We start from the raw sequence: 15834 nt of genomic DNA on the forward strand, positions 1-15834 counted from the left end.
TGTAAATAGGATATGAGTAAATCATTGGGGAAATTTATTGTGGATTGCACAATTTGAATTTGGTCTACTATGGTAACAAAAAGTAGGAAAAAACAACTTCTGATGAAGTACAATCCAAAGGTAACTTCAAACATCTGGCACGAACACCGTTCAATTGACCAGGAGTATTTGCCAGGGGTGGAAGAAGTGAGCAAGGATTATGAAGCTGCCCTATGTTCACCTCCAGGTAGAGTGTGGTACCAACATGTAAGTGTTGGGGGAAAAAAACTAATTTTCTTGCCAAGTTGAATAGTAGTCCTGCCCACAACCCATGGAATATGTTGTAACCTATGAGCAGACGTCATCTTATCCTGCAGGGCAACCTGTGGCTAAGCCTGACGCCTGGCCCTAGCTGCCCAAAGCCCTGTGTGCCGAGTCCTCAAATTCTACCTAACAATAAATTAAACTTCAATCCACAAATAGAGGATAGATTTCAGACTTTTAAATTGCTGTCCTGGAATGCAGCAGTCTTAGTATGTCCTTTTAAATGCAAAGAGGTGATCACTTCTGCTAAGAACCATGAAATAATATGTTTACAGGAAAATTTGACTGGTGAGCCCGTTCTAGATCTATTTTTAGAGCTTTCTTTACCACTGCCTGAAACTGGAAATTCAAAGGTAGGGATAATTAGGGCCTACTCAAGCATCTTGCTAAACTCTAGATTGTTAAGCGTGGTCTATTTATACTCACAATACATCTATTTAAGTCATTGAATTAGGACAGCGGGACAATGGTATAATCAACACCCTGCTGTTGTTAAATGTCTGCGTGTTTCCTTTTGGTTCCAAAAAGAGTAAAGTTTAAAAGAATTACAGAGGCACTTCTCCACCTTTCTAGTGGTTAAATTAACACCGTATTATATTAACTTGTGATTTTAATTGAAACCTCAATTACAATTGCATAGAGGACGAAGGAGTGACGTGGGCAGATATCGCTTATGGGATTGCCTTGCCTTCACTTTCTGGGGCATATTCACAAGGGGATAGTGCCACCAGAACATCACTTTTATGGACGTTCTGGTGGCGATTTGCCCTTCTCCATATATACAAAACGGAGTTAACACACCTTTTGTGGCTTAACACCGCCTTGTAAATAAGGCCCCTTTACACGCATTACTTGGCATTAAAGGGGTGTGCGATGGGGTTGCTGTGTTGCTGTGGGCGTTCCACCGCAACGTCCATTGATTTTGCTGCTGCCCCAGAATTACATGGATGGTGAAACGAGAAATTCTTTTATTTCTCCTCATTTTTTCTTTTTTTATGCGTGCTGCATTATGCAGCACACATAGAAAAAGCAAAATGCCATTAATAATTGCTTATTTGCAGGACGGTGTCTCCATGTCATCGCGAGAGACGATTCAAACAGTTTTCAAGAAAGGTGATCCAGCTACGCCTCCAACTATAAAACAAGGGGATTTGTGGAAGTGGAATACAAATACTGCGCCTGATTGCTACCCAAGGATTTGGAGGCTTGGGCAGGCTACACCAATCTAATTCACAATAAGCTAACTGGATTTAGGCCCAACAGGGTTGGATTGAACAATATAACGACTTTAGCAATGCTTGCATTCAACTTCATTCATATCAAAACCTGTAGCTTGTTTACCTGTTTTATGGAATAAAACTTGGCTTTTGACATCTTTGGATCAATATGGGGCATTTCGCCACAACTGTTGAGGGCAACGCAATACCAAGGTCAGATTTGCAAAGTCTTGCGTTGCTCTGCCTGGTAAGGTTTTCAATGAGTGGAGCATGGGTGTTCTCAAGCATCCACCCATGGATTTTGGAGCAGGCCCAGATTTACCAAGACTAGTAAACCTGGGAATGCGTAAAAATGGGTATAGAGTCATAATATTGATGTTTAAATATCGATGTGACACAATATCGACCTGCAAGAATATCGTCGACCAGAATATCCACATGCAGGTAAGAAATATTGTTTTTGTTCATATCGAAGTTAGTAATATCGTTAGTCAAAATATCGTTGTTAACAATATCGAAATTTATTTTAGTGTTCTGTATTTTAGTATATGTGCTAAAAGTATAGTTTATTTTTCTAATGTATGTTTGAAATTTTTAGAAGTAATGAATTTTATGTCAATTAATTTTTGCGTATTTTAGTTCCGTAGTGGGTTGTGGGTGTATAGGAGAATAGGGTAGGAAGTAATTTAATTATAATATATTTATTAATACATTTTTAGAATTATTAATTGTTTAAGAAATGAAATATTGCGTTTTAGTTCCATAGTGGGTTGTGGGTTTATAGGGGAATAGGGTGGGGAGTAATTTAATTAAAATTAATTAATTATGATAATAATGTAATATTTTTGTATTTATTAATTTATATTGTTAATTGTGTTAATTAATTTGTTATCAATTAGTTATTAATTGGTTATTAATTATTAATAATCAATTGGTACATATCTTGATTGTGTTAGTTTTTTTAAGAGCGGGTTGTGGGTTTATAGAGGAATAGGGAGGGAAGTAATTTAATTTAATTAATTAATTAGCAAGGTTAATTAATTAATAATTTTTAAAAAAATATTTTATGTTGTTACATGTATTAAATATTTTGTTGTTGATTAGTTATTAATTGGATATTAATTATTAATAATTAATTGGTAAATTTCTTAATTGTGGCATTTTTAGGTCTCGGCTGGCGTGGGCTGCGCACATGCGCAGTCTCGCTGGCGAGATTTAACGTTTTTGAGGAGCTTTCAGTAACGGCTTAAAGCCCCACCCCTCTTTCCCATTGGCCGGCGTCACCGTTTATGCTAAATGGTGGCCAGCCATTGGGAAAGAGCTCTTTGTGACGTTCACTTTTGGCTTTTTGAGCCATCCCACTTGGACAGGCTCGTCTGCCTTCAGTGCGTCGCAAAAGGTTTCTTATCTTTATGGGGCCATGTGTTTAAACACATGGCCCCATAAAGACAAGAAATAATTTTGCGATGGATGAAAGTGAAAGCGGACCATGCTTGTTTCAGAAGCTCCCAGTGAAAAGAGGCTCGTATTTTAAAACCCACATTCAGTAGCAAAAATTGACACATAACATTTTACATTTCTTGTCCCATCTGTACCCTCGGTGGTCACTGGACTGGAGGCAGCTGAAGCACACCAGCGAGTAAGAGCTGGCTTCACTTTCTGGTGGGCACGACACAGTGTAGGCAGCATGGTCCCCTGGCTGTCCTGTGGTTGTTCGCACTGATGTGGCTGCCGTTAGTCGCGCGACTATCAGCTGCTGCCAGGGCAAGTCACCTTGGAACAAGGAAGGGACGCTTGTAATGCGCCTCTAATCTTCACCGGCTGCTGCGCCAGTTGGTCTCCCTGCGTGCTCGCCACCGTAGTATGCAACCCCACCTGGAGTTGCCTATCCCCTGAGAATGGGAGGCGGTACCGGGGTGTGCTGGAGAAGTCCACCAGTCTATTTCACCCCTCGAAGGCCACTGCGGCTGTGTTGGTGCCGCTGTGCACGGTGACAGGCGTGCCGGCCTTCCTGTACACCTTTCGATCCTCTGAGCTCCGTGGGAAGCACGTAAGGGCACTGTGGGACTCAACTGTACGAAATAGGATGTGAGAGACCCCAACACGGATGATCTCAGCGGCCTGCTAATAAATTATCATAATTGCTCAGTCTCGACAGCTGATTTGCAGAGAGCGTGTGAGAGGCTGCACACGCAAAAGTAAATGAAATTAGGAAGAAGACACAAGTGATGGTGACATTTCCTAGATTAAAACCAACAAAGTTTTGCCCGTGTGCCTAGCAAAATGCGCTTTACAACCAAGTTGAAATGAACATCACTGTGCGATGGAAATGATAATAAATGTATATAACCGGCAAACGTTTTAACCTACAGCTACTTATGGAAAAACATTTTGAACTCGCAATGCGGTGAATCAACATAGCTGGCACTCCGTTGACTCATTCATAAGACTTCATTTCCAAATTTTCTGTTCTTAAGAATAAATACATAGATTTACCTACCCATCTGCCGTTATGCGCACGCAAAAAAAAGACAGTAAAAAAACGTCAGCCTTAACCACAAGCAACCATGCTAAAAATACTTGCCGCTGACTTCGTAATGAAGGCCACCCTCAGCTGATGACTTCTACATACATCCAGGAATAATTCAACCCAGTTCATGACCCTCACGGCAGCTTGGCATTCGCTTGAGCTCAACTTTGAAAATATGTATTCTGTACCTGTATTAACCTAATTTTGCCCACTTAAAAAAATGTTTTATATCCTGATTGTACATGCAACTTGTTAGAGTGTAAATCTCCTTAAGTAATTTACTTGCTTCTATTGTAAAGCGCTCTGACACCTTTGGATAAAGTCAGCTCTATATAAAACTGCATTAAACAAATAAATAGACGAAACTGATTCAGAAATGAGTGGTACCTGCTCTCAGAGTCACAACGCCTGAGATCGGACACAACAATAGGGGACGGCCACGGCAAACGGCTGTAAAGCAGCATGTGTTGGCTTGGCGCGGAACGCCCATTGTGCTCAAAAGGCTTCAGCCCCCCCCCTCCCCCCTTCATGTGTGGCAGCCCAGGCTGAGACAGCTTCCCAGGCACAACCGAGTACTTCACAGGTCTTTAAAAGACAATTGTTTGTTAATGAGGCTTTGTTGTTATTCCATCCCTTCTTGGAGCCACTCTGGCTATAGTTGGAAGAATTAGCACCTCTCCTCCCCGAAATTTGGCTCTAGTTGCACCTCTGGTGTAGGCAGGAGTTCGAACATATTCATTCCGGCGCACTATGGCAGCAGGAATTTCTGGGGGCCCGTCTGGGCAGGCAGGATACTAAAAATAAACATCTTGCCATAGCCTGTGTTGACCGGAACCTGACCTTCTGCCACCAGCCAAATCCGAAGGCACACGAGTTTAGGTACAATTAGGGTGTCAGGCAATTTGAGTGACAATATTTTATTAAACACAGTGCAGAGCAGACTGACTCGCGGCCAGTAGCACTGACTGCACAGTCTCTCTGCTTCGCACCAGAAGACTCACACATCAGCGCCTGAGTGACAGGCTGTAAGCGCCGCAGACCGGCTCTGGGGGCCGACTCCAGGGCTCACAATGCTCCTGCCATCCCTTGTGAGCTGCAGCCCCGGAGAGGGCTGTCCCTCATTCAGCAGAACACTTGGACGCCGCGCTGCTGTAATCAAATGCAGCTCAGACGGTCGCGCCACTCTGCTTCACCCCTCACAACACGCAGGTGATCAGGGTGCTCAAAGTGCGTGCTTAATGCATTTTGATGTGGTAATACAGCCCACCACATTAAAATGCGTCTGGAGCTGCCTGTCCCCTGAGAATGACAGGCAGTGCCGGGGTGTGCTGGAGCAGCCCACCAGTCGTTTTCTCGCCTCGAAGGCCACTGTGGCTGTGTCGGCTGTGTTGGTGCAGCTGTGCACGGTGACAGGCGTGCCGGCTGTAGTGATCGTCCGATCAGCATTCTAGTGTTCAGCATGTTGTAACACACACTGGACACCCACCCACCACAGGCGTCACCAGTCAGGTGACCCTGGCAATAAAAGGGGCCAAGCGCACGTGCTCTGGGCCAGTTATCTACCTTATACTATCTGTGTCCGTGTCCATCATTTATCAGCATGTGGGCCTAAGGCCCGAATACCACATTGGCGACGAGGGGGCTGTGCCCATGCGTGCAGCAGCCCAGAAGCTGTGGGAAAAGGGGAGAGAGCTGCCCGTGTGCAGGGCACCCCCTGGAGAAGGCGTGAGCAGCACCTGATCACCGCGGGGCGTGCGACAAGCCCCGGGAGTGAAATGGCTAATCGCCTGCGGGGCATGTGAAGACGGTGACTGGGACCCCACCCTGCACCGACGCGAAGTCCCACGGGGCGTGAGAGGAGCCCTGGAGGTGTGAGGAGCCAAGCGGGAGCCCACCCCACATGAGATGAGCCGCGGAGTGCGGTGGCACGCTGATAGGAGCGACCCTGAGGAGTGAGTGAACCACGCGGAGCCCACCCGCGCTGAGGAATCGACCCGCCGGCTGAGGGTGAGTCTGAGGGATAATGCGGCCCCCGGGGGAAGTAAGACCAGCGGTCTAGTCTTCCCCCGGGGATTTCACGCAATGGGGAGGAAGGGGTGGGATAAGGGGTGGGGTCGTCAGATAGGGGTTAAAGGGGGGAGGAAGAGGAAGTCCTTCCTCTTCCTTTCCCCAGCGCCTCAGGGTGGGTCAGCTAGTGGATCGTTGGATCGTCGGGTTTGTGGAGCACTATTCGTGGATTTTTTGGAGGTCTTGGTATCGGCGGGAGCTTTGGAACGGTGAGCGGGGGGCGCGGTTGTAGTTTGTGGAGCGGTTTGTGGCGGCCTCGTCAGACGACGGTGGGCGGCCTGTGTGTGGCGGGTAGGGTCGGCGAGGGCGGGGGCGGTGTTTTGCAGCGGAGCGTGAGCGGTTATGGAGGCGGGGGGGGCTCAGGTGCCGGATGATGCGGCGGTGCGGGCGGCGCTTCAGTTGTTAGGACGCTCAGGGAGGGCTGATTTGTTGCGGCCGGGCGTGTTGGAACAGGCGTGGGTGGGGATGTCTCGGACACCGCGTTCGGCGTCCGCGGGGGTGGCGGCAGCCGTTGCGGCCTGCATGGAGGAACCGCCTCCTAAGAAGCACGCGGCGGGTGCGCGAGGGGGGGGCAAGAAGGGGGGGACTGTTGTGAAACCCGGGGATAGGCGTCTGAGCCTCCCGGCCTTGGGGTCGGCGGTGGAGGTGCCTGAAGGGGGGGGGGTGTGTATCGACGCGGGCGGTGCTGTGGGGGTGCGGCTGGGTCGGGGGGGGCCGGGGGCAGCGGGGGGGCCTCATGTTTGGTGGACTACAGTGAGGACAGCGATCTGGAGGGGGAGTTGGAGGAGCAGGTGGGGGATGAATTCGCCCTGTATCTTTCGGGGAGCGAATCGGCCGGGGGTGAGGGTGGTGGGTGGGGGGACCAGGCTCTGGACACAGCGGGTGGGGGCAAGGGGAAGGGCGGAGGGCGGGGGGGTAAAGGTAAGGGACCGGCTAAAGGAGTGGGGGGGCGGGGGGCGGGGCATGGGACGCCTGGCCCCTCGGGGGGTGCAGTGCGCGGCCGTGGGGCGCGGGGGAGGGGCTGTGGGAAGACCGTTGGGCGGAGATGTCTCTGGAGGAGCGTATCCGGGAGCAGCGCCAGCTGATTGAGGAGACGGAGCGGCGATGGGAGGAGATGTGCGCGGCCAGGGAGGGGGAGCGGGCAGTGGACCAGGCGGCGGCGCGCGGGGGGGGCTCAGGGCCGAAGCGGGGGCGCGGGCGCTGGGTGTGGCTGGATGAGGCAGGGACGGACTTGACGTCGCAGAGACCTGGTGGCGCTGGGGCCCCCTCGGACTATGCCGGTCACGAGGGGGGGGGATCCAAGCCAGCGCAGACTGCTGGTAGAGGCCGGGGAGGGCCGGCGGGGCGCATGACGGCCTCCAGACGCCGGGGCGAAGCAGTAGGGGGGTCCGCGGCGGCCTGCCCTCCATCGAGGGAGCGCGCATCCTCGGCGCCGGAGTATGAGTTTGTTCAAGGAGAGAAAGGAAAAGGCGTGAAGCGTGTGGTGCGTGAGGTGCGCGTGGAGCCCAGTGAGCCTGTGGTGGTCGAAGAGCTGGATTTCGAGTCGGAGAGTGAGGAGTTGGAGGAAGGCGAAGTGCGTGAGGTGATGGGGACGGAGGCAACGCGGAAGTTTGGTGTTTTCCAGGCCAACAAAGCCAGCTGCAGCAAGGCGCCAGTGGCGAGGGTGTCAGCCCCGGGTCCCGGCGGACGGGCGCAGGAGGTGCCACGCACTCTGACAGGTGAGAGCACATGGTGGGGAGTGTGGGATGAGGGGGCCGGTCTGGGGCGCCGGAAGTCGGAGGCTACACAAGTCATTCACTCATTTTCATGTGTGGAGTTTGTCAAACATGTTAATGTCACATGACACTGAAAACAAGAGCGTAGCACTCTTCTGGTGGGTGCTGCAAACAATATAATTGTGGACAAAACCACAGATTGCATTGTGTTACGTGTCGGGAAATGTGGTACTATGATCCAGTGGTGTATAGCGTCAGGTTAGTAAAACATTAAGGCTCCTTCCCATCTGCACTTTTGGTGTTTGGCTTTTTATTAACTAAAAGCCTTATGGTAATGCTACTTGTACTGATATTTTGCAAAATATGGTGTAAGGTAGGTAAGAGCCACACATAGAACACCAACCAGGACCGAAGCATGAGTGAACTTGCTACAATAGCTGCTGCTGGTAAAACGAAAGCATTTTAAACATTCAGATCCACAAACTAAAACCAGAGCCCGGCGGATTGGCGAAGGAAAAGCAGCATAAGACGTAACAGCCTGTTACGAAAAAGCTATTGTGGGAGATGAAGTATGCAAATATCACAAATATCAAACAAATAATGGACGCCGCGGCTTAGTGAGCAAAAGCGCCATAAAAAAGTAGCTGCTAGTGTCCAGGAAACTGGAAGCATAAATAGTGCTGAAATCACATACAAATTAAAAGTATTGCAAAAGTATTCCATAGGTGTAAAACTCACACAACTAAAGGAAGCTCCACAGGTTAAACTGAATGCAGCAAAAAGTTCTGCAAATGCACGCTAGAAGGAAAAAACAAGCATTGGCCACACGCGCCCCTCGCGCTCCAAGTTAAACAAGTCATCGCGATCACGATCGCTGTGAAAGCGAAAGTGATCGCGATGACGCAGAAAGGCGTTCATGAGTGCTGCTGGCTGGCCTAGCGCATGGCGGCTGCGCGCGTGCAGGCTCACATGCCCGCAAGCGCTAGGCCAGCCAGCAGCACTTAAAAAACTCACACACAAAATGTCTCTCCGAGCCAGCGCATGCGCTGGGCTCAGCGAGACCTAAAAAACGATATTTTGCACAACAATATTTTAAACAACGATATTTTGGTACTTACCTTTGTAAAGATAGGATGTCAATATTTCGTCCATTGATATTCTTTTTTTTTTTTTATTGAATTTTTCATAAACATACATTATGATCGTCTCATACAGGACAATTCCACAGACACAGTACATTGTGAGGATCTAGACATCATGTTACCCAAACCTACATAGTGGAGTGGTCAGACATACATAAATATTACTTGTACAGTGCAATAGCCAAATCAGCAGGTCTCTTGGAGTAAATTAGCGTGGTCACGCAGTTATATCGTAAATGGCTCCCAAATATCCAATGGTTTTGACATATCCAGCAGTTCTTCAGCATATAATATAAAATTGTCTCTACAGTATGTGGCATCTTGTAACCAATTCGCCAGCGTGGGGGCTAGTTTACTGTCCCAGCACATAGATACCCTACGTTTTGCCAGGAGCAACAATATAGCAGACAGCTTCTTTTTCTTTGAGGTCATCGGTATATTCAGCCCCAGCAAACACAACTGCGGTGTACATTCCAGTGTGCAGGAGGATAACATACCCAAGTGAAGAGTCACAAGCTCCCAATACTTCCTTATCCTATCACAATGCCATGCTAGGTGTACGAAGTCCGCCCGGTCTACCCCGCACCTCCTACACCGTGCATCATCTTGCAATCCATATTTGTGTAATTTGTTCAGCGTGTAGTAGGCTTGATGGATGTATTTGTAGTGGATAATACGGAGATTACCGTTAGGCGTCAGGAGCGCGATTAGCGCACAGCATGATGCCCAGTCTGCATCTGTCAATGGAGAGTCTAATAGTGTGTTCCAGTTATCCCGGGCCTTATGTGTCTGCGTTCCAATTTCGGCTTGAACTAGGTTATATAGTCTTGATATTATGTTAGTATGCGTGGGCGTGGCGATTAATGTTTGCAGTGGCTTCAGCGCTGGGGGCTCTGCTGGAAATGTAGGATATAGCTCTTTTATAGCTGCTCTCAATCTATGATAAGTAAATCTGAATAGTAATGTTTGATTGCTAATATAGGATAAGTCCTCTAAAGAGATGAAGCGGCCATCTTTATACAGATCGCCCATCCGTGTAATCCCTATTTCTTTTAGGGTCCTCATGCTATTCTTTTCCTGTGTTACAGACAGTGCAGGGTGATGTGCTAGAGGCAGACCTGGGGCATATATCGGGGTTTTGCCTGCTGCTTGGCATATGCTGTGCCAAGCTTCCGATGTCGTCCGCACCGTGTCTATTTCCCGCGGTGATAGGTGTTGTCGAGTGTGTGTGACTATGCTAGATAGCGGTATTGGGTCTGCATCGCCCTCCTCCAGCGCTAAATGTGGCAAATATCTCACCGGGTGATACCAATAATGTGGGTATTGTGCTTGAGCGCATAAGTAGTATAGATAAATATCCGGGACATCGAAGCCACCTGATTCGTATGGTAGGGACATGATATTAAGTCCGATGCGGGCCCGCTTTCCGGCCCATATCAGTCTGCTGAAATTAGATCGTATCCGTCGAAATATGGGGGGGGGGGTTTATCAGTATATTAATGAAGAGATATAATAGCTTGGGTAGCAGTATTATCTTTATTAATGCTATTCTATCCGCTAGGGACAGAGGGAGTGAGATCCATCTTGTTATTTGCGTTTCTATGCGGTCTATTGTGACTCCATAATTGTGTCTCAGCACTAATTCCGCGTCACGATGCACCAAGATCCCTAGATATTTGATTGGGTCGTCATGCCAAACCAGGGGAAACTCCATTTGTGGCTCTTTAGTGTTTGCTGTTAGTGGCATTACTGCTGATTTGCTCCAATTAATTAGTAAGCCTGAGATCCGACCGTATTTTGTATACTCCCGCAGTATTGGTGAGAGGGTTTCTTCCGGGTCACGCAGGTATAGCACCATATCATCTGCGTATAATGATAAGATAATGGGTCTCTGACTGAATCGCAAGGCAGCATGTGCATACTTCTGACGTATTTTACAAGCTAGAGGCTCTAACGCAATGGCAAATAGTATGGGAGACAGCGAGCAGCCCTGTCTAGTACCACGCTGTATGTCTAGTGAGTTTGATATATGCATATTAACCTTGACCCCGGCAGTCGGTTTATTATAGAGCAGAGCAATCCAGTCTATGAGTCTGGGTGGCAGTCCTATTGCTCTTAATATTGCAAACAGATACGACCACTCGACTGAGTCGAAGGCCTTAGCTGCATCAAGGAGCACCGCCACCGCCTGCAACTCCGGATTTAGCTGATGTAATAGGGCAAAGAAGCCTCTATCTGAGTTACCGTTTGCTGCCTGCATTCCGCACGTACTTTATGGGCTAGTGTCCTTCCTGGTCTACCTCCCTCCCCCAGCCTGCGTGCTACCTGGCGCCGGGAGATGTATTTTATTTCGTCCTCCGCCAATGCATGATATCTATTTAATTCCTCCCGGATGTCACTGAGGGTGCTAGCGCTGTGGGACACATCATATTCTGTTTCTAGGCCCTTTATGCGATCCTCACTAATTTTCAGCTGTGTTCTTATATCCTTCAGGATACCAGCATTCGTGCTTATACAAATACCTCTCAGTGTGGCCTTAAATGCCTCCCACAGGGTGCCCGCGCTGTCTACTGATTTTGCATTTTCAGCGAAATAGTCTTTGATCGCTTTTTGTATTGTGTCTTTGTATAGGGGGTTAAGGAGCGCCTTCGCATTAAATCGCCATATAAATGGTGGGGGTGTGTAAGTCGGAATTTTTAACATTAGTAGGACAGGCTTGTGGTCAGAGAGTGTTTTTGGGAGATGTGTTATATCTACAGCCCACGTGGACGCATGTCTCGTGAGCAGCCAGTAATCCAATCTCGACCAGCTATTGTTTGCTGTGGAAGAGTGGGTGCAATCTTGAGTTAGCGGATCCCGGGCCCGCCAGATATCTAGCATGCCGAACTCCTCCATGCCCTTCTGAATAGTAGAAGCAGCCCTTATGTGCCGCTCCGTGGTGTTCTGGGATCTATCCAACTTAGCATCCAGCGCAATATTTATATCCCCACCCCACATTAATTCCATGTCTGGCAACGCGCGTATTTGCGCCCAAAGTTGTGTATAAAATATAGGGTCATCAATGTTCGGCCCGTATACATTGATGATGCCAACTTTAGTTCCTCTCAGGACTCCTGTGACTATGACGTACCTTCCATTTGGGTCAATTATTGATTGGTGCAAAAGAAAATGTGCCCCTTTACGTATAATTATAGTTACTCCCCTAGCAGAGGGAGAATATGTCGCAGATATCACTACGTCTGCCCATTTTTTACCAAGGTTATCCGCCTTATTTTTAATTAGATGCGTTTCTTGAAGCAGCGCGATATCGACACGGTGTCTATCAAGATAGGCGAACACTTGCCTAATCTTCTTCGGGTTGTTTAGGCCCCTGACATTCCATGTTATTATTTGCAGAGGCGCTGCTTTAACCTTCGTGTTTGTGCTGGGCATTGTCATTTGTCTTCAGTGAGTTACCAACGTGTGCGTTGTTCTGTAGCAAAATGTGCCTGTGTGTATCCTTTTGGGGTGCGATGCACATGTGCGCATCTATCTGTGGTGCCCTAGTACGAGTACGACCAACAATAAAGCAAATTCCCTCCCAGGCCCCCCCACCCACTTCACCATCCCAATCATGGCAAAGACATTTTCCCATAACTCTTACCAACAATCCCACCCTACAATTCGTTTCCCAATATTAACACTTTTCAACAATCAAAGTTGTGTTATACACAGAGGGAACGGTCGCCGCCCGCTAGCTACCCCATCCGATGAATGGATGGGGGGATCGCGCCACAACCCTCCAGTCAGTTAGACATCATGGCATACCTTAAAAGCACTGAGTTCTGCCGTTTAAGTAAACACTTCTCAAAAGTTATAACCAAAATTGTACAGTTTCGAGCATCTCACTTACATATCCTTTAGTATACATAGGGTCACATTTTGACTTGCGAGTGGCCTGGGCTTTCTGTGAGGTCTTCCTATGTACCCCCAAAGAGGGAGCACCATGTTCATATAGCTACCATTGTCATTCTACATCCGACGTTTGATCTTGTTCCGTGTGGACCCCTTTCAAGGATTTACGACGCTTGGTCTGAGGGTGCTTGAGCTGCAAGTATCTTAATGCTTCCTTAGGGTCATTGCAAATTACGCTTTTGCCATCTTCTGTGATTTTCCGACGCGCCGGGTACAGCATGGCATAGGGAATGTTCATGTCTCTTAACTGTTTCTTTACCGCCAGGAATTTCTTTCGAGCTTCTTGTACCTGCGGAGTAAAGTCCGGGTAGATGGAGATATTCATTCCCTCATATTTTAATGTGCCTATCTCTCGTGCTTTACGAAGGGCTGCGTCTCTATCTCTATAATTGAGCATCTTTGCTATTATAGGGCGGGGTCGAGCTCCAGGTATCGGCGGAGGTGCGAGGGATCTGTGAGCTCTTTCTATAATAAACACCTCAGAGAAGATCTCTCTGCCCAGTAGGGTGGTTAGGAGCGTGTCCATGTACCTCTCCATGTTTCCCGTTCGTGTCGATTCCACCACACCCAATATACATAGGTTGCTTCGACTTGAGCGAGCCTCCAAGTCCTCGGTCTTCATCAGGAGTGACTGTATGATCTTGTCAGCCTTAGTTTGTTTCTGCTCAACTTGGTTGTGCGAATCCTCTACCTCCGATATGCGTCGTTCCGCCTCATCTAAGCGCTCTGTGTGCTTGTCCAGTCTTTCTGACATCCGGTCAACCCGATATGTTAAGGAGTCGATTTTCCCGTCAATGTTTGACAGAGTTGCTTGTATGGTGGTGAACATTGCTTGAAAATCCACTGTGGAGTCGGAGCCCGCCGTGTTGGTGCCAGCAGGGTTTGAATCGTGTGGCTCACTTCTCACATCCCCAGTCTTTCGGCATTGGTCAAATTGCAGCTTGGGTTGGTTTCTATCCTGTTTCCCCATCTCAGCTCCCCAGTCGGTGCAACGCAGTAAAGGAATGATTAATTTAGAGTATTGTGGGCCTGGGATAGCTGTAGACCCCAAAGGTCAGGTCGCTGCATACATATCAGGGGCCTCTCACACCTGCACAATCTAGGGGTGGAGCGTCCCCAGTTCAGCAATCTGCACCACCACGATTTGAGAGCGACTATGCAAGATGGGTATGGAGCTCAATCCATTGTATTCTGGGTACACAGGCTGCCGAACCGCTTCACATACAGTTGCGTCAATTAGGGTGTCTCTGCTGTCGCTAGAATAGGTTATTACTAGCGTAGGGTGGTCCCCGTGATTGTGACGCTAAGCAGAGTTCATGGTGGCACACACTGCCGTGAAAACACGCAACGTATATGCTGCTCACCACGGAGATTTGCGCACTGTACCAGTCCCGCGTCGCGGTCACTAGATAGATTCCCTACTTTACCTCTGCGCGCCCTCTCCGCCTATGACAGTAGCAGCCAGCCTTGTTCTATTGGAGACTTGTTCTCAGACTTGCATATCTGCTGCACGCAGTATTTCTTCAGTAGATCTGCTGATTGCCACCTGTCATGTGCAGTGTCTATATCGCCGTGCCTCCCGCAACAACCTCTCCCAACAGGAAAGAAGTCGCCAGGTCGTCGCTGTTTACAGGTGCCCCTGGGTCACTGCTTATTCTACAAGCGCCTCCGCTACCCCTCGGTAGCACAGTCAGGGCGCGCCAAGATGTAGGGGTCCGTGATATGCCTCCCGCGCCACAGCCTGCACTGGATAATTGCCCCGCATTCTCTGCGTGTCCCAGGCAGGACCGCTCGGTGCCAGGAGACGCGCCTCAGATCTGCAACACCGCGGAGGGTCTCCTACCGTGTCACGGCACCAGGTCACCGCCAGGGTCCGCCTATCGTCGCTGCCACATCGGAGCCCCAGTATGGCAACGCGGTTCGGCACACATGTCCTTGCCAGCTTCGCAGATTCCATGCGGTAGGATAATTGGGCTATCCGCCGCTTGCCGCACGCCTCTTGTCGCCCTCTGCTCTCACTGCGTCACAAGGCCCAGACCAGGCCGCGGCCCCTCGGGCTCGCGCAGCGAGCACGCCCCATCGGAGGTAGCAGCCGGATCAGCGCCAGCGTCCCGCCGGATCTTCCGCCCTCTCCGCTTCGGCCCAGTTCTACTTAAAAGAAACGGACTTGCCACGTCGCATCGTAGGTAGGTCGGTGGCATAATTTCTCTCGTTTTTGTCGGATTTTCACAGTGCGGTATGCAGGATAATTACAGGATTTTCAGCGCGATCGGGAGAGCCCGCTTAGTGTGCGGCCATTTCCTTAGCGCGGCAAGCTCCGCCGTCCATTGATATTCTTGACACGATATTCTGGTTAAACCCGGGCGTAGTGCTCCGCTCCGCTCACGGAGTGTACGTAGCGCTGCCAGTTACGAAGTAGGTGTAGCAGGCAGCGCTACGCACATGCCAGGGTGAAGCAGAGCTGCCCGCCACCCGCCGCCCGCCTCCCGCCCGCCCTCATTTTAATATAAATTAAACTATTTTAAAAATAAGAGAAAATGCCTTACCTGCAGTGCGGCGTCCCGGGGCTCCCTCTTCCTCGTTGACAGCAACTTCTTCTCACAAATGCGCATGCGCGGACGCCCGCGCATGCGCATTTCCGAGAAATGCGCATGCGCGGGAGTCCGAGCATGTGCATTTGTGAGAAGAAGTTGCCGTCAACGAGGAAGAGGGAGCCCCGGGACGCCGCACCGCAGGTAAGGCATTTTCTCTTATTTTTAAAATAGTTTAACTTATTTTAAAATGAGGGCGGACGGGAGGTGGGCGGCGCGTACTGGGGCTACGCGGAGCGCGCAAGTGTGCGTAGATTTGGCTACACTACGCGATGCTCCACGTAGCCCCACTACGCCCAGTACGCCCAGGGTTAA

At 49.3% G+C, this 15834-nt stretch overlaps 1 protein-coding gene across 1 annotated transcript in view; it reads right to left on the bottom strand.

Annotated features, from left to right (window-relative positions):
• The window catches only part of RGS9 (regulator of G protein signaling 9), a 714724-nt gene that overhangs the window by 49139 nt on the left and 649751 nt on the right, over window positions 1–15834 (bottom strand). The gene's annotated exons all lie outside the window — the stretch shown is intronic.

Source organism: Triturus cristatus, chromosome 7 (genome assembly GCF_964204655.1).
Source record: "Triturus cristatus chromosome 7, aTriCri1.1, whole genome shotgun sequence".
In the NCBI taxonomy this organism is placed as follows: Eukaryota; Metazoa; Chordata; class Amphibia; order Caudata; family Salamandridae; genus Triturus; species Triturus cristatus.